Here is a 20,651-nt window from a genome sequence, read left to right as displayed (position 1 = left end):
ATCACAGACTAGATCTGACATTGGGTGCCCTCTAGTGTCCATTACTCACTGCAGTATTGTATGAGGTCCCAACATAGTGCACATTTCACAGTGCCTGCTGAATTCTGCCCTGTCTATCCGAACACCTCAATATATCTAGCTATCAGAGGAGCAATTCAGTTATATTAGTTTCTAAGTCTGTGTTATTATACAGAACCAGCCAAAAGTTTGGACACACCTACTCATTCCAGGGTTTTTCTTTATTTGTACTATTTTCTACATTGTAGAATAATAGTGAAGACATCAAAACCATGAAATAATACATATGGAATCATGAAGTAACCAAAAAAGTGTTAAACAAATCAAAATATATTTTATATTTGAGATTCTTCAAAGTAGCCACCCTTTGCATTGATGACAGCTTTGCACACTCTTGGCATTCTCTCAACCAGCTTCACCAGGAATGCTTTTCCAACAGTCTTGAAGGAGTTCCCACATATGCTGAGCACTTGTTGGCTGCTTTTCCTTCACTCTGCGGTCAAACTCATCCCAAACCATCTCAATTGGGATGAGGTTGGGTGATTGTGGAGGCCAGGTCATCTGATGCAGCACTCCATCACTCTCCTTGGTCAAATAGCCCTTGCACAGCCTGGAGGTGTGTTTTGGATCATTATCGGGTTGAAAAAACAATGATAGTCCCACTAAGGGCTCCCGAGTGGTGCAGCGGTCAAAGCCACTTCATCTCAGTGATAGAGGCTACACTATAAACCCTGGTTCGATTCCAGGCTGTATCACAAGCCCCCGTGATTGGGAGACCCATATGGCGGCACACAATTGGCCCARCGTCGTCAGGGTTAGGGTATGGTCGGGGTAGGCCGTCATTGTAAATAAGAATTTGTTCTTAACTGACTTGCCTAGTTAAACAAAGGTTAAATAAAAATCACCAGATGGGATGGTGGGTCGCTGCAGAATGCTGTGGTAGCCATGCTGATTAAGTGTGCTTTGAATTCTAAATAAATCAGTGACAGTATCACCAGCAAAGCACCCCCACACCATCACACCAGCTTCACGGTGGGAACCACACATGCAGAGACCTTCCGTTCACCTACTCTGCATCTCACAAAGACACAGCGGTTGGAACCAAAAATCTCACATTTTGATTAATCAGACCAAAGTCCATTGCTTGTKTTTCTTGGCCTAAGCAAGTCTCATCGTCATATTGGTGTCCTTTAGAAGTGGTTTCTTTGCAACAATTCGACCATGAAGGCCTAATTCACACAGTCTCCTCTGAACAGTTAATGTTGAGATGTGTCTGTTACTTGAACTCTGTGAAGCATTTAAATTTGGGCTGCAATCTGAGGTGCAGTTAACTCCAATGAACGTATCCTCTGCAGAAGAGGTTAAGAAATKATTAAGAAAAACCCTGGAATGAGTAGGTGTGTCCAAACTTTTGACTGGTACTGTATATCTACGTCAAGCACGTGACAATTAATATTAAATTTAACCAACAACTACACCCGTACTCATTCTCCTATGGATTGAGAGATTGGTTTGTCTTAGTACAATAACCTGAACAGGACCTTACTCATACAAAACTAGCTGGTAGTGAACTATATACAAGGAGATAAATCCTGACTTGCACAGAATGTGGCAGCAGATGAATGTAGCTGTTGAATTTCAGAAATCTGCATCTTATACATAACCTCCAAGGTCAACTGGATTTATTATGACATAGTAATATAAACCAGCATGCCTTGAGTCAGTTTTCTTTTTGTCTGTGTCTCTGCTGATCATCCCATCACACAGAAATTGTGGGGGATCAGTGACACGTAAAAAAGGTAGAACTCTACAAACAATTTCAAGCACTGAGGAGTTCTAATGGATAAATCTCTTGGCTGAGTAAGACATCTAAAATTGGAGCCTTCTAAAGACACTTCCAGAGACAACTCCCATCCTTCCCCCTTCCATCACCACCACTACACAGACAGAGGGCGCCAGTGAACTTGCTAGCAGCCAATGCACCCAGCTCGGCTTAGCTTGGTCTGCCACCTGCAGCCCTCCACAGAAACATACCAGCCAAGCCATGCAAAAGACTGACTGATAGAAACACTAGATTATCATGACCTGGGCCTTGCAGCTATAGAAATGCATAATAAAGAACATGCTATACATCTTAGAAGACAATGACATGACTAGAAACACATCACATACTTACAGCAGTGATATACTACAGATAATGGGATATCTAGGTGTAGCTCTGTGTGTGTTCTCTCTATCTATCCATCCATCCATCCATCTTTCAGTCAGTCAGTCAGTCAGTCACTGTCTCTCACTCTCTCTCTCGTACTGATCTGTAATAATGTTATGCCCTTGGCTCTGTCCCATGACCTTTGGATGTGAGCAGACTAATGGATGAGGGTGGACTAATGATGGTTGTATAACGGTAGATAGATGGCTACGGATTACCATTTTTGTAAGAGGGATGCTGCTGCCTCCCCACTGGCCCTGCTGAATAATACATAAAGAGATGCATGACCGATAGAAGTGTTGACATTTGTGAATCATCTGTCCAAGCAGCACACAGGTGATGTGGCACGGAGAGGAGAGAGATGGCGAAGAGAGAGAGAAAAAAGGGTAATAGGAAGAGAATGGGGTAGGGTAGAACACAATACAAGAAGGTGGGGGATGAGAAAAGACAGAGAGAGACCTGCATGTGACAGTGTGTGTCTCTGAAGCCACACCTTTCCCCCAGCATAGCCCTATATCTGGCTTCAGTGGTGCAGTGGAGAAATACAGAGTGGAATATTACTGGCAGGCATCCTACACAGCCTGCAAGCCAATGTGTGTGCATGTGTGTGAGAATGYGTGTGTGTGACTCGGCATATTACATTACACACCCTCCTTAAAATGCAGTACTCAGTAAAAATTAAACACAGATGTTTCCAAATATATCAGTCTATAAATATGATTGTAAAATTCTTCCTGAATTCCCTTGGGCATTTGGAGCAGGCTCGCTTAATAAGATACAAACAAAAGAAGAAGGCATGAAAGGATATCCTGTCTCTTCTATTCCCTCTCCTCTCCTCTCCTCTCCTCTCCTCTCCTCTCCTCTCCCTCTCCTCTGTCTTTGCTGCACTACAGGGACTTGATTATCTCTCTTTCCTGAGACAGCCCTACAGCACTACTAACTAAAGACAGACAACAAGAAACTCACCAATCTTCGGGGACGCTATCTGAACAATAGTGTGTAATATAGCATGGGTAATTGTCCCTGTGGCGCCCCAGAGCACCAGCAGTACGACTCCCAGAGAAATGTTAATCTATCAGACAAACAGCTCAGGGAGTGGACTGGGGAAAACAAATCACACAATAAGAATGTACCATACACTCTCAATTTTCAACTAAGACGGGATAAAAAGTAAGTGAAATATTGACATATACAGCCACTTTGTGGAGATGTGTCATCTCCGTGTGAACACACTTCATTCTGTAAGCGGTCAACAAGTGAAGAAATGCCTTAATCATAATCCTCATCCCAGCCACCCAACATAGAAGTGTGGGCTCTGTGTAAGACTGACTCTAGAAGTACTTACAAAGAGTTAGAAAAAAAAGTGTAGAAACACTTTTAATGAGATCCTGCTTCTATATGGTGATAGAAGACACTGTGAAATCTGTGAAAACAGAGAGAGAAAGAAAGGGAAAGAGACAGAGAGAGAGAGAGACAAGGATAGAGAGGGAGACAGAGAGAGAGAGAGAGAGAGAGAGAGAGAGAGAGAGAGGAGAGAGAGAGAGAGAGAGAGAGAGAGGAGAGGAGAGAGAGAGAGAGAAAGAGAGAGAGAGAGACAGAGCGAGAGAAGAGACAGAGAGAGAGAGAGAGAGAGAGGCAAGACGGAGAGAGAGACGGAGAAGAGAGAGACGGAGAGAGAGAGACGGAGAGAGAGAGAGAGACGGAGAGAGAGACGGAGAGAGAAAGAGAGACGGAGAGAGAGAGACGGAGAGAGAGAGACAGGGAGACCCAGAGAAAGAGAGAAAGAGGAGCAGGGCTCTAGCCCAGGCGTGTCTCTCTAGGGAGCAAGGCTGCAGTATCGCTCTCAATGCAGCAGTGAGAGTGAATCCTCCTGCCTTCCACACATAATGCAGGTGGGATTGCTCCAGTGCTCCGGCTTGCAGACCCAAGACCCTCTAATCCATGTATCTCTCTCTGCCAGATGGGCCAGGCGGAACCACAGGCCTGACCCACTTACAGCTGGAGTCATCCATGTCCTCTGTCAAAGACTCATGCACAACTGACCCATGGGATGGCATTACAGAAACATGCTATCATTACCTATCCTCAGWGAGAACCACAACACACAGTCAGAGCTGAGCTCAGTGGCATAGAGTGTAGGCAATTATAGGGAAATAATGCACTCTCTAGAATGCCCTTCATGCCAATCAGAAAGCAGTATTCAACAATGCCATGGTATAAGCTGAAATCATGCATTGATGTCAATGGGAAGTTTACAKGTAAGTTTGAATTAATTGGATCAGTATACATAGTCACAGTCCCCTCTGGACCTTAGTATGACAGCTATATTATCTTTGTTCCCTGAGAGGCCATGACAGAATGGCTACACAAGCTGTGACAAACACAGACAGACCAAACACAGAGCATGCAAAGAAAGGTTAACATGATTATATGAAGGTTGACTTGTGAGTTAAACAGGCAGGCCGCACATCTGTGACTGTCTCTAAACACAGACCCATCCACAGTGGCCATGCACAGAGACGGGTAATGAGCATGGAATACCATAAGACTGAATCTATGACGATTAACATACATGATTAACTGCACACTGATATTGAGATTGTACTGTACTTAAGGTACTTGAGCTAATAACAATAACTTTTATATATTCACATTAATACCAATTCAAGTAGTTAAATGTGAAAGTCCATTTGAAGCTTGTGGGTGGAGGTGTAAAGGGCATCACTACCATTAGGAGCCTCTGTGAACCGCAGTAATGCACTGCCCTAGTTCATAATCACACAGCTAAATAAGTGACATACTAACCAAGTTTCCATCCAACCTTTTATGCTGTAAAGTACATGTTGGATAAAAATGTCATGACAGACCTGACAGAAACATAACATTATTCGGTAAACATTCCAAATGTAGACAAGACAGAATATGCTAGACAAGCTGGGATCTTTTGTGCCAGTAAAATTAATTATGCGAGAAATGGCTGTGGAAACGCTTTTATGCGCAAATACTGATATAATAACTATCATATTGAAATAAACTTGGAGTCATGAAAAGTCTGTGTGGGCCTCCCAATACTACTCGGGAAAGCATGCTGTTTGTTAGGGTACAGATTAAATAAATTATGATGAACTTCACATCCTGGTGAAAGTGATGCTATCAAGGGTCTTATTCTGGTGACATGATGATCGATTCTTGGCTGCCATTTGACAAATACAAATGATCTCGCTCTTTTGTCCATAATAATCGTATCATATAGGCTATACCCGCACTATATGTGTGAGCTGTTGGCTAAATGCTTCAGTTCGGCTGGCGCCTAGCCAAACTCAGCTAGGCAAACGGAAAGAGAGATCTCGCAAAGTGCCTTAAAAGACCTTTGCTTGAAAAACTAGAAAAAAACGGCAATAGTACCGYGCTTCTACACCTGCATTGCTTGCTGTTTGGGGTTTTAGGCTGGTTAAGAAGGGCTTTATAAATACATTTGATTGATTTGTCCATTTTGAGACGGTAGCCAAAATAGTCCGAAATAGTCTGAGATAACTCAAGAAATCTGTCATTAATTTTGCCGAGGAGATCTTAGTCAAGCAATATTACATCGAACTAAGATGTTTGGTGTAGTATTTCTCAATTAAAAAAAGGTGCATGAAAACGAGTCGTCTCTCGTTGAATGACAACAAATACTTTATTGAAGTATCCCTGCTGTTGACCAATCATCGCCGAAAGGACTTGCCTCCAGAAAATGTTTTGTGTTCCGAACAGTCGAAAAATCCCTCACTGAAGTCTAAAACAAACAAAAACGTCACAAAATGTCGTCATAATGTATGCACGACCTCTTCCGAACTGTTTTCACTGGTTAGCGTGTAGACGCCTTTAGGCTCACGTGCCAATACCAGTGTGAGCACAATCGCTATATGACGCAAAACATTTTTTTGACAAAACCATTTAACTTTTATTTTTTTATCCGTACATAGGAATTTAACCACAAAAGTTATTTTTATGTCCACTACTTCATCAGGCACGGCCTTTTATCGGCAACAAGTCAATTTGATGGAAACATCTCTGGTGGGGAAATGTGCATATTGTTTTTATGCAGATTTTAGAATATTCGCATGAAAATGTGTTGCCAATTGGATGGAAACCTATTTATTCACACACACAATAGCTCATTGGAGATCAATGGGAAATTGAGGATATAGCTAGGTTTCCATCCAATTTTTGTTTTCATGTGAATACTAGAATCCACATAAAGAAAATATGCATTTTCCCAACWGTGGTGTTTTTTGCCCCCAAATGGACTTTGTGCTAATAAAAATCTGTGCGKGATGATGTCGTGCAAACGAAATGTACTTTTTCGATGACGTTTTCATGTACCTAATAAAATATTATGTTCAATATGTTTCCATAGCATTTTCAACTCTAACAATAGTTTTGTCACAAAAACYGCTGCGATAAATTGCAAATGTGCCTACTCTGGCCTTAGCACGTGTGCTCTGGCCAACAGATCTCAGATACAGTGCAGGTAGGCTGTGCAGTATAGTCTATATTATGAGATTATTATGGATAAGAGCTAGAATATTTTTATTTGTCAAACGCAGTCAAGCATCGATCATCATGTCACCAGAATAAGACCCTCAATATTTATTGGAAAGGAGCATCAAGATCACAGTTCACTTTCACCACCCTGTGAAGTTTCATCTGTAGCCTAATAAACTGTATGGTTTCCTAAATCGTAGTGGGAGGACCACMCGCCATATAATAACGTGACTCCAAGTTACTTAGATATGATGGTTATTATACTGTATCAATATTTGCGCATAAAGGCACAAATTTCTCGCATAATACATTTTACCGACAGAAAAAGATCCCACCATGTCAAACGAACAAATTACCTGTTGGGATTTATAAAACTGTACCGAAACTTCCTGTTTCCATCACAGCTGTCATAAWWWWWWWTTATATATGGTATGACTTTACTCCCATAAAAACTGTGGATGGAAACTTGGTTAATGACGATATTCCCATTTATCTGGAACCAAACTGATTAAAGTTCAGTTCAGTAAAGTTCAGTAAAGCAATATAACCTTCAATATAATCGTAAAGCCTATATAAATGTGGAAAGAATGGAAAGGCTGAGTTTTATGTTGATCTATGTTTGACAAACAGTAAATTAGGAAAGTGCAGAATGCTGATGTAGACTTGTAGACTTGTTTACGTGCTGCTGTGCGGTTTGTTGCTAACGTTTCTTTGCTACCTGCCAACTTTACGGTTTTTACTTTTTAATTACCGTTTTATATTTTTTATTTTTCCCTCGGTCGACTTTTTTCATTCAACTTTTTCACCCCGGACGCTTTATCTGGACATGGTTCTACACGACCTCCACCAGCCGAAGCTAAGTAGTAACATTAACATTATGCCTTCTAATTGCAGTCGCTGTACTCTTAATATACAGGRGAACCATAGCCATACTGCAAGCCCAGCTTCAGACGCAATCGTTAGGCAATGGTAATGTAAGTGTAGGGAACGATGAAACAGCGTCTGTGCCACCAAGAAGTACAGATAGTAGTTTAAATCGCCTCGCACAGTCCCAGCAGCCGGACAATTTTCTTATGGCTTCTGGAAGGAAATGCTGTAGGAATGCCCAACCGGTGTCGCTCATTCAGCCGACAAACTTTCAACCKGTTCTCCCCATTAAGCAGCAAGTCGGAGTCAGAGGCCGAGACTTCTCTTGTCTCTACTCCCGTTACGSGGCCTGAGACGCCGAAGCCTTCCACCAATAGCTCTGACAAATTGAACACCATAGTCATTGGCGACTCCATTATCCGTAGTATTAGACTTTAAAATAATCATCCAGCGATCATACACTGTTTACCAGGGGACAGGGCTACCGACGTTAAGGATAATCTGAAGATGGTGCTGGCTAAGGCTAAAACTAGCGAGTGTAGAGAGTATAGGGATATTGTTATCCACGTCGGCACCAACGATGATAGGATGAAACAGTCAGAGGTCACGAAGCGCAAAATAGCTTCAGAGGGTAAATCAGCTAGAAAGATGTGTCGGCATCGAGTAATTGTCTCTGGCCCCCTCCCAGTTAGGGGGAGTGATGAGCTCCACAGCAGTCTCACAACTCAATCGCTGGTTGAAAACTGTTTTCTGCCCCTCCCAAAATATAGAATTTGTAGATAATTGGCCCTCTTTCTGGGACTCACCCACAAACAGGACCAAGCCTGGCCTGCTGAGGAGTGACGGACTCCATCCTAGCTGGATCTTATCTATGAACATAGACAGGGCTCTAACTCCTCTCGCTCCACAATGAGTTAGGGTGCAGGCCAGGCAGCAGACTGTTAGCCACCCTGCCAGCTTAGTGGAGCCACTAGCATAGTCAGTGTCGTCAGCTCAGCTATCCCCATTGAGACCGTGTCTGTGCCTCGATCTAGGTTGGGCAAAACTAAACATGGCGGTGTTCGCCTTCGCAATCTCACTGGAACAAAGACCTCCATTCCTGTCATTATTGAAAGAGATTGTGATATCTCACATCTCAAAATAGGGCTACTTAATGTTAGATCCCTCACTTCCAATGTAGTTATAGTCAATGAACTAATCACTGATCATAATCTTGATGTGATTGGCCTGACTGAAACATGGTTCAAGCCTGATGAATTTAAATGAGGCCTCTCCTCCTGGTTACACTAGTGACCATATTACACGCGCATCCCGCAAATTGTGGAGGTGTTGCTAACATTTACGATAGCAAATTTCAATAAAAAAATAAAAAATGACTGCGTTTTCTTCTTTTGAGCTTCTAGTCATGAAATCTATGCAGCCTACTCAATCACTTTTTATAACTACTGTTTACAGGCCTCCTGGTCCATATACAGCGTTCCTCACTGAGTCCCCTGAATTCCTATCAGACCTTGTAGTCATGGCAGATAATATTCTCATTTTTGGTGACTTTAATATTCACATGGAAAAGTCCACAGACTCACTCCAAAAGGCTTTCAGAGCCATCGTCGACTCAGTGGGTTTTGTCCAACATGTCTCCGGACCTATTCACTGCCACAGTTATACTCTGGACCTAGTTTTGTCCCGTGGAATAGATATTATGGATCTTATTGTTTTTCCTCATAATCCTGGACTATCAGACCACCATTTTATTACGTTTGCAATCGCAACAAAAAATCTGCTCAGACCCCAACCAATGATCATCAAAAGTCGTGCTATAAATTCTCGGACAACACAAAGATTCCTTGATGCCCTTCTAAACTCCCTTCATCTACCCAAGGACATAAGAACTAAWKGTAACCTTGCATAATAGCCTAGATGCAGACGCACCCCTAAAAACAAAAACATTTGTCATAAGAAACTAGCTCCCTGGTATACGGAAAATACCCGAGCCCTGAAGCAAGCTTCCAGAAAATTTGAACGGAAATGGCGCTACACCAAACTGGAAGTCTTGCGACTAGCTTGGATAGACAGTGCCGTGCAGTATCGAAGAGCCCTCGCTGCTGCTCGATCATCCTATTTTTCCAACTTAATTGAGGAGAATAAGAACAATCCAACATTTACTTTGATACTGTCGCAAAGCTAACTAAAACGCAGCATTCCCCAAGAGAGGACTGCGTTCACTTCAGCAGTGATAAATTCATGAACTTCTTTGACGAAAAGATCATGATCATTAGAAAGAAAATGTAATTAAATTAAATATGCGTATTTCTCCAAAGCTCAGTTGTCCTGAGTTTGCACAACACTGCCAGGACCTAGGATTAAGGGAGACTCAAGTGTTTTAATATTATATCTTTTGACACATTGACGAAAATTGTCTTGGCCTCTAAACCTTCAAGCTGCATACTGRACCCTATTCCAACTAAACTACTGAAAGAGCTGCTTCCTGTGCTTGGCCCTCCTGTGTTGAAMATAATAAATGGCTCCCTATCCACCGGATGTGTACCACTCACTAAACTCACTAAAAGTGGCAGTAATAAAGYCTCTCTTGAAAAAGCCAAACTTTGACTCAGAAAATATAAAAAACTATTGGCCTATATCGAATCTCCCATTCCTCTCAAAAAGTTTAGAAAGCTGTTGCGCTGCAACTCACTGCCTTCCTGAAGATTAACAATGTATACGAAGCGCTTCAGTCTTGTTTTAGACCCCATCATAGCGCTGACACTGCACTCGTGAAGGTGGTAAATTACCTTTTAATGGCGTCCGACCAAGGCTCTGCATCTGTCCTCGTGCTCCTAGACCTTAGTKCTGCTTTTGATATCATCGATCACCACATTCTTTTGGAGAGATTGGAAACCCAAATTGGTCTACAYGGACAAATTCTGGCCTGGTTTAGATCTTATCTGTCAGAGAGATATCAGTTTGTCTCTGTGGATGGTTTGTCTTCTGACAAATCAACTGTAAATTTCGGTGTTCCTCAAGGTTCCGTTTTAGGACCACTATTGTTTTCACTATATATTTGACCTCTTGGTGACGTCATTCGGAAACATAATGTTAACTTTCACTGCTATGTGGATGATACACCCGGATAAAGCACTAAATAAACTTCAGTTAGTGCTAAACACGGCTGCTAGAATCTTGACTAGAACCAAAAAATGTGATCATATTACTCCAGTGATAGGCTCTCTACACTGGCTTCCTGTTAAGGCTAGGGCTGATTTCAAGGTTTTACTAACCTACAAAGCATTACATGGGCTTGCTCCTACCTATCTTTCCTCTTTGGTCCTGCCATACATACCTATACGTATCCTACAGTCACAAGACGCAGGCCTCCTTACTGTCCCTGGAATTTAAGCAAACAGCTGGAGGCAGGGCTTTCTCCTATAGAGATACATTTTTATGGAATGGTCTGCCTATCCATGTGAGAGACACAGACTCGGTCTCGACCTTTAAGTCTTCAGTCGAGACAGACTTCAGTAGGTCCTATGATTGAGTGTAGTCTGGCCCAGGAGAGTGAAGGTGAACAGAAAGGCACTGGAGCGACGGATCTCCCTTGTTTCTCTTCCTGGCCGGTTCCCCTCTCTCCACTGGGATTCTCTGCCTCTAACCCTATTGCGGGGGCTGAGTCACTGGCTTACTGGTGCTCTTCCATGCAAGGAAGGGTGCGTCACTTGAGTGGGTTGAGTCACTGATGTGATCTTCCTGTCCGGGTTGGCGACCCCTCGTGTTCGTGCAGCCGGGGAGATCTTCGTGGGCTATACTCAGCCTTGTCTCAGGGTAGTAAGTTGGTGGTTGGAGATATCCCTCTAGTGGTGTGGAGGCTGTGCTTAGGCAAAGTGGGTGGGGTTAAATCCTGCCTGTTTGGCCCTGTCCGTGGGTATCGTCAGGACAGTGCCACAGTGTCTYCCGACCCCTCCTGTCTCAGCCTCCAGTATTTTGGCTGCAATAGTTTATGTGTCRGGGGGCTAGGGTCATTCTSTTATATCTGGAGTATTTCTCCTGTCTTATCCGGTGTCCTGTGTGAATTTAACTATGCTCCCTCTAATTCTTTCTCTCTCTTTCTCTCTCTCATTCTCTCTCTCTTTCTCTGTCTCTTCTCTTGGATGACCTGAGCCCTAGGACCATGCCTCAGGACTACCTCTCCTGATGACTCCTTGCTGTCCCCAGTCCTGGTCATGCTGCTGCTCCAGTTTAAACTTTTCTGCCTGCGGCTATGGAACCCTGACCTGTTCACTGGACGTGCTACCTTGTCCCGGACCTGCTGTTTTGGACTCTCTCTCTACCACACCTACTGTCTCTAACTCTGAATGATCGGCTATGAAAAGCCAACTGACATTTTCTCCTGAGGTGCTGACCTGTTGCACCCTCGACAACCACTGTGATTATCATTATCTGACCCTGCTGGTCATCTATGAATGTTTGAACATCTTGGCCATGTTCTGTTATAATCTCCACCCAGCACAGCCAGAAGAGKACTGGCCACCCCTCAGAGCCTGGTTCCTTTCTAGGTTTCTTCCTAGGTTCCGGCCTTTCTAGGGAGTTTTTCCTAGCCACTGTGCTTCTAAATCTGCTTTGCTTGCTGTTTGCGGTTTTAGGCTGGGTTTCTGTATAGCACTTTGTGACATCGGCTGATGTAAAAATGACTTGATRAATAAATTTGATTGATTGATTGATGTTTTGCTATAGCTTGGTGGTGCTGAAATAGACCTATAGTATACCTTAGTACTGATGCTGCTGTCCACACCGGTGGTGCTGAAATAGGACAATACTATACATCAGTACTGATGCTGCTGTTCACCACGGTGGTGCTGAAATAGGCCTATACTATACATCAGTACTGATGCTACTGTCCACAACTGTATAAGCACTTTGTAACATCTGCAGATGTAWAGCTTTATAAATACATTTGATTTCATTTCATTTGGAGAACCTTCTTCACCTAGGTCTAAATTTAAATGAAAAAACTAAACCCTGCAGACACTAGGATGGATTGAGTTTGACAGCCCTGCTCTAAAGTACTAACACCACATATGATGAAGCAGCAGTAGCTGTTATGTGAAATCTGAATCACTTCACAATCGAAGACAATGTATAGGCTTACATTTACATTCACACTAATAATTCGATATTAATCTGACTATCCAAAATAATTGGACTATTGTGTGCATGTAACCATACTCAATGTCACTGTCAATAATCATCCAACAACATTTTTATAAAAGCCAAATCTATAAGCAGTGAATTAATTAAATAGACCCTCATTCTAACTGATCCAGTACTTATTGTGAATAGCAAAAAAGGCTCACCTTCTCACTATTTGGCAGAGTTCTTGTCCTTTGAAAAGTGTCTCCTCCATTAATACTGATCAGCTCACCATCAGCAGGTGGAAACGGCGTGGGGAAAACGACTACGTCACTCTTCATTGTGTCAGAGCTGAAACACACGTCATACTGCTGAGTAGATTTGGAGTAAGACCAGCTCCCGTAGGGGGGAGTGATCATGGGGCGCTGCACCTGCTGAAACTGCCGTCTGTCCTTGGCATTTTCAACTATAAACTGATGAGGCTCAGTAGAAATATCACTGATACTGAACACAATGGCGACGAGCAGATACAGATTAAATCTGAGAAACTCTCCTCCTTAACAGTCAGATGTCTGAAAGATGTCTGTGGTCACCTGTACTTTCAACGACCACAACATCAACAGACACAGTCGCAGACAGGGAAGTTCTCCATTACAGACACCAGAATGACCAACGGGTGAGTTTTTAGGTCATTGTCCACTCTGCGTCTCTTAGTCCGTAGTTTCTCGTTGCTGTTTCCTATTCTGATAGATTGTCCCCTTTGGTTCAGAGATGTGATAAGAAGCAGCGCATTATATCCAGAGTCGGCGTCTACAGCCTGATCTTGGCCACAAAGTATCCGCTTCAGCAGAGTAAGGAATGTTTCTCAGAATTAACGGAGCCGTGATCAAAATAGGGCGGAGAATCACAGGACTGTTGTCATTCTCATCTGGATAAAAACGTTGACAGTGACGTTGCTGCTTAGTGGAGAACACCAGAATCTGTGGCCTGAACTTGGAACTGGAACTTTTTCACTTCTTCATAGTTAAATGACTGTAAGCTGAATATCTCACCAGTTAGAGAATTTAAGTTTAGAAATGTTGACAAACGGGCATGTGTTTTGTTTTTTGATAGTGTATACGTCAATTGAGAGTTTTCATTGATATCCGAGTCATTCGCTGTCACGCTGCCAACACGAACCCCCACTGGACTGTTCTCCTCTATATAAAAGTTCATTATGGGCTCCGGAAAGAGTGGAGCGTTGTCATTCACATCAGAAATGTGTACAGTAATAACACTAGTACTGGAGAGAGGTGGGGTCCCTTCATCAATGGCTTTAATAGTTATGTTATGAAGAGAGGCCCTCTCTCTGTCTAGAGGCCCATCTACCACTAAAGAATAATAGTTCTTATAGGACGACTGTAATTTAAAAGGAAAATCTCCTATAATAAAAGCTTTGATGAGCCCATTTTTACTCCCATCTTTGTCTCCAATACTCAATGAAGCCACTGCTGTTCCTTTCTCGGCATCTTCTTTGACTGCAATGGCCAGGGATGTTATTTCTATCTCGGGTGTATTATCATTGATATCAAGTATTTCAATTAGGACTTTTGAATGGGCACTCCTTGGTGGATTACCCTTGTCTTTTGCTTGTACACGGATTTCAAACGCAGGGTTCTCCTCGTGATCTAAACTTCCTTTAATGGTTATTTCACCTGTGTGCTGATTGACTGCAAACAGCCTATGAAGATCCATTTCTCTGTTACCAATGAATGAGTATTCAATCTCACCGTTTGCAGCTTCGTCTATGTCTGTTGCGTTTATGATTAGAACTAAAGTTCCAAATGCAACATTTTCTAAGACTTGGACTTTATACAGAGATTTAGTGAAAATCGGGCTGTTGTCGTTCACATCTATCACATTAATTATTATCTCTAAAGTCCCAGATCGTGGAGGTTTTCCTCCATCAACAGCAATCAGTATCAGCTTAATCACAGCTTGTTTCTCTCGGTCTAAAGCTTTCTGCAGCACTAACTCAGCAGTCACACTGTGCTCTCCATCGCTCTGTACATCCAGAGAAAAGTATTCATTCGGGCTCAGGTTGTAGGTTTTWATCGATTTACTGCCAACGTCCGCATCACCGGCAAGTGGTAATGGAAATCTTTCACCTAGAGAGGCATATTCGGTCATATTGATAACGTGAATGCGCTCTTGAAATGATGGYGCGTTGTCATTTATGTCCAAAATGTTTACTTCAATACGATGGATTCGCATGGGATGATTCATGATAGCTTCTACATYTATGGAGCATTTTATGGAGTTGGGGCAGATGGCATCTCTGTCAATTATCTCACTGACAAAAAGAACGCCAGTCTTCACGTCGACATCAAAATACCTCCGTTTGGATCCGGTTACTATCTGAATCTCTCTAGATTCTAGTTCCCTCACGTTAAGATTTAGGTCTTTGGCGATATTTCCAACAAATGTTCCTTTATCCACCTCCTCTGAGACTGAATACACGAACTGTCCGGAACACAATCCCCATGAACAAAGCAGCAGAAGACATTGTATCCCAACACGTCTTCTGTGGTCACACAGGTCCATGGCTGTACAAGTAAACCCGTATCCAAAATATACTAAAAGGGAAAAAATGAAAATAATACAAGCTCTGCTAATCCGTGTTTATACAACCCAAGTAATGCAGGACGCACAAGCGTTTCCTCTCGTCCCAAAACACACGACTGGTTTCAACTCCATTCCTTTTTTAGTATTCACATGAGTAGTCCAGCATTATTCCTCCTAGAAATAATGTTCATGGTCAACAGCGACATCCTGTGTTGTATATACACAGCACAAATACTATTGACATAGCTGTTTATTTTTTTTAACTAGGCAAGTCAGTTAAGAACAAATTCTTATTTTCAATGACAGCCTAGGAACAGTAGGTTAACTGCCTTGTTCAGGGGCAGAACAGGTKTTTATCTTGTCAGCTCGGGGATTTGATATTGCAACCTTTCGGTTACTAGTCCAAYGCTCTAACCACTAGGATACCTGCCACCCCTGTAAATCTGCTATGTCTCTATTACACCACCTTGGTTCTTAATTATTATTATTTTTAAACCAAAACGAACCCTTTACAGAGTACTAGTTCAAATAAAATTATGAAACTGTAACAATAGTGTATCTTCGACCTATAAACAAGTTGGTTTGGTCATGTGTGTGTGTGTGTGTGTGTAACAGTTTTGCTTCCGTCCCTCTACCTGGGCTCGCATCAGGGACCCTCTGAACACATCAACAACAGCCTCCCACGAAGCATTGTTACCTAACGCTCCGCAAAAGCCAAGGGAAACAACTACTTCAAGGTGTCAGAGCGAGTGACGTCACCGATTGAAACGTTTTGAGCGCACTCCCGCTAACTAGCTAGCGATTTCACACCAGTTACATGTGATTACACATGGGAATCGAAAACAATTAAGAATTCTGAGATATTGCAAACATGACCAAGTAGACTACATTATGTAGAGTGAGAGACTGGCTAGCACATGAAAATATGGGGGGGAAATGAGTTACAAAACTACCCGTGACATTAATGAGACTGCTGATAATGATTTAACATCAATCATGCGCAGATAATAACTTTACCGGTTGTTGCTTCTACAATAAACAACCCAAAACTTCATTTGTTGACAGGTTCACAAATGAATCGGATAGAGAGGAATAGCATACGAAAGAAACATAACAGAGCAAGTAGCCGCCTATCGTTGTCCATGGTACTGAATTGAAGAGCCAAACACCTCATAAATTTAGAGCTGGATTTTACCTACCTAAAACCGTACCCAGACAACTTCAGCTGTCTCATCAAGTTAGAAGGGATGAACTCCAACAAAGTATGTAGAATTTGCGCCACAAGATAATACTTTGTCAGTTAAACAAAAAACGATAACAACGCAATGATAAAAAAAACAGATACCTTCTGAAAAGTTATCCTTCCTCACGTTCTCAATATTTGGCAGAGTGGAGTCCTTTGAAAAGTGTACCTTCCATTAATACTGATCAGCTTCCAATCAGCATCAGCAGGTGGAAACAGCGTGGGGAAACTACTACGTCACTCTTCAGTGCTTCAGAACTAAAACACACGTCATACTGCTGAGTAGATTTGGAGTAAGACCAGCTCCCGTCAGRGTGTGTAGTGATCATTGGGGTACCTTCTTAAACTGCCGTCTGTCCTGTGGCATTTTACAGCTATTAAACTGATGAGGCTCAGTAGAAATATCACTGATAATGACACAATGGCGACGAGCAGACAGAGATTTAAATCAGAGAAACTCTCCTCCTTTACAGGCAGATGTCTGAAAATTGTCTTTGTGTCACCTGTACTTTCAACGACCACAACATCAACAGACACAGTCGCAGACAGGGAAGGTTCTCCATTATCARACACCAGAATGACCAACGGGTGAGTTAAGTCATTGTCACTCATGCGTCTCTTAGTCCGTATTTCTCCGTTGTTGGTTCCTTCTGAATAGATTGGTCCCCTTTGGTTCAGAGATGTGATAAGAAAGCAGCGCATTATATCCAGAGTCGGCGTCTACAGCCCTGATCTTGGCCACAAGTATCCCGCTTCAGTCAGAATAATGGAATGTTTCCAGATATTAAGGAGCGTGATCAGAATAGGGCGGGAGAATCACAGGACTGTTGTCATTCTCATCCGGATAAAAACGTTGACAGTGACGTTGCTGCTTAGTGGAGGAACACGCCAGAATCTGTGGCTGAACTTGAAATTGTAACTTTTTTACTTCTTCATTTAAAAGACATGCATGCTGTTATTTCACCAGTTATTAAGAGTTAATGTTGACAATTGACGAGGGATATATTATCACTTTTCTTCGATAGAGAATATATATACACGCGCGTTTTCCATTTATCTGGATCATACGCACTTACACTAACTATCAGACCTCCCACTGGACTATTCTCCTTTAAATACATGTTAATAAGATGTTCTGGAAATGGGAGGGTTGTCTTTTACATCAGAAATGTAACACTACAGTAACAACACTGGTGCTGGAGAGAGGTGGGGTCCCTCTCGTATACAATAATACTGATGTTGTACTGAGAATATTTAATCTCTATCCAAGGCATCTACAACTTAAGAGTAGTTATTTTTATAAGAAAACTATGAATTTGGAAAGGAACCTTACCACTTACCTGACTTCACAGTGTCCATTTTTACCCCCATCTTTATCTGAGAGCATTACTAAAGCAACAGCAGCGCCAGACTTGGCATCCTCTCTTACTGTGCTCATGAGTGATGTTATTGCTATCTCTGGAGCATTGTCATTTATATTCGACATTCACCAACCTTTAAATGTGTCGTTTTTGGAGGTTGGCCTTGGTCTGCAGCCTGGACTCGTAACTCAATCCCAACGTTTTCTTCATAATCGACATTACCTTTTACTGATACATTCCCAGTATATGGGTCAATAGCAAATATACTAGCTCGTTTTTCATTACTGTTGCCAACAAAAGTGTAAACAATGTCACTGTTGATACCCTCATCCAAATATAATGAAGTGAGGTATAATATTTTGGTTCCAATCGGAACTTTCACTTTGTAGAGAGGTTTGCTGAAAAATGGATTCTTGTCATGTATTTCCATTACATGTACAATGATCTGTAATGTCTCGGATCGAAGGAGAAAATAGTCTTGCCGAAATCCCTCCCCCTTTCTAATTTTTTTAATTTTGTKGCTAGAGTCAAATACTTTCTGTGGCACACATCAGAGTCAAATAATTTCTATAGAACAAACTTCACGTCACGATAGGCAACCAAAATKAATAATTAATGTAGGTGTGTTATATTAAACATAGAGGACGGAGTAAAATGTAGGCAAGCAATAAACATTTCTGAACAAGTACAAGTCAAATAAGACATGGGAGAGATGACGAATTTTGCCAAAGAGATTTATTAATAGACTAATAGACTTGAAACAAATAGCCAAACCGAAAACTGCAGACATTACTCGTGCCAGGGTATCAAACCGACATAAAAAATCTAATGAATCGCAGCCTAACGTGATCAGAAATCTCAACTAGCAAGCAAGTCGCAGTAATTAAGAATTGAGTGCGTGCACTTTCACGCGAAGGCGGGGGGATTCAGGCAAGGGGGGAGGGGCAATTCTGCACTACCGGAAAGGCCCATCACGATCCACGGACTTCCCGATTYTTCTGTAGGCCTAAATTGTTTATGATAGTTTCATTATATTGCAAAGTATCGTTAAGAATAATCTCTCGACTAGTATACCGCGGTTCTTTTTACATACAGTACATCTCGAGTGCATTCTCGTCTCACCAAACTTGCTTGACTGTGCCTTCAGCAGTGGAAGTGCAGGAAGGAAGGAGGAACCTAATCAACACAACATAATCACGGTTTACAGCAACACCAAGTGTTTTTACTGTGTTTATTTTTTTTAAATAATAAATATGTATTATTTTAGTTATTCAAAAAATTGGTATCAACAGAATTGCAGAAATGGAAGCAGATTGATTTGTTTGGTTTGCTAAGCTAGCTGGCTAGCTAGCTATAGCTGTGTACTGTTTGCATTCAAAAGATGCATTCAGCACCACCCACTTCTAGTTTTCCCCACCCAAAGTGAGAGGACTGCAGTACGTATATGGTAGAAGGTGACGTTACAATGGACGGATGTGTGGGTGAGCTTTAAGTGCCAGTATTGGCAGCAGAAGAAGCATCTCCCAAGTGGGTGCTACACATCGATAGTGGAGGAGTCAACCAGTGACTACAGAGGGCTGGGGACTGAGAACAACATCAGGACCGGGTAGCCAACTTCAGCTCCACCACCACCACCATTAAACCTGTCATTATGGCAAAGGGTGGCTACTTTGAAGAATCTAAAATACAAATATATTTTCATTTGTGTAACACTTTTTTGGTTACTACATGATTCCATATGTGTTATTTCATAGATTTGATCCCTTCCCTATTATTCTACAATGTAGAGCATAGTAAAAATAAAGAAAAACCCTGGAATGATTAGGTGTGTCCAAACTTTTGACTGGTACTGTATATATATATAAAGTTGAAGTCGGAAGTATACATACACTTAGGTTGAAGTCATTAAAACTCGTTTTTTCAACCACTCCACAAATTTCTTGTTAACAAGCTATAGTTTTGGCAAGTCGGTTAGGACATGTATTTTGTGCATGACATGAGTAATTTTTTCAACAATTGTTTACAGACAGATCATTTCACCTATAATTCACTGTTTCACAATTCCAGTGGGTCAGAAGTTTACATACACTAATTTGACTGTGCCTTTAAACAGCTTGGAAAATTCCCRAAAATGATGTCATGGCTTTAGAAGCTTCTGATAGGCTAATTGACATCATTTGAGTCAATTGGAGGTGTACCTGTGGATGTATTTCAAGACCTACCTTCAAACTCAGTGCCTCTTTGCTTGACATCATGGGAAAATCAAACAAAAGATATCATGCAAGACCTCAGAAAAAAAATTGTAGACCTCCACAAGTCTGGTTCAACCTTGGAAGTAATTTTCAAACGCCTGAAGGTACCACGTTCATCTGTACAAACAATATAACGCAAGTATAAACACCATGGGACCACGCAGCCATCATACCGCTCAGGAAGGAAACGCGTTCTGACTCCTAGAGATGAACGTACTTTGGAATGAAAACTGCAAATCAATCCCAGAACAACAGCAAAGGACCTTCTGAAGATACTGGAGGAAACAGGTACAAAAGCATCTATATCCACAGTAAAACGAGTCCTATATCGACATAACCTTAAAGTCAGCTCAGCAAGGAAGAAGCCACTGCTCCAAAACCTCAATAAAAAAGCCAGACTACAGTTTGCAACTGCACATGGGGACAAAGATCATATTTATTGGAGAAAT

General features: G+C 41.9%; 2 pseudogenes; both read right to left on the bottom strand.

The window, feature by feature from the left end:
• Positions 1 to 13,676: 13,676 nt before the first annotated feature.
• LOC111980471 (protocadherin alpha-1 pseudogene) lies at positions 13,677 to 15,450 on the bottom strand (annotated as a pseudogene).
• An 89-nt stretch (positions 15,451 to 15,539) lies between these two features.
• On the bottom strand, positions 15,540 to 18,027 carry LOC111980006 (protocadherin alpha-10-like; annotated as a pseudogene).
• Positions 18,028 to 20,651: the final 2,624 nt, after the last annotated feature.

The sequence above is a fragment of the Salvelinus sp. IW2-2015 genome, linkage group LG20 (genome assembly GCF_002910315.2).
Source record: "Salvelinus sp. IW2-2015 linkage group LG20, ASM291031v2, whole genome shotgun sequence".
NCBI classification, from domain to species: Eukaryota; Metazoa; Chordata; class Actinopteri; order Salmoniformes; family Salmonidae; genus Salvelinus; species Salvelinus sp. IW2-2015.
This window is presented reverse-complemented; position numbering and strand designations above follow the sequence as displayed.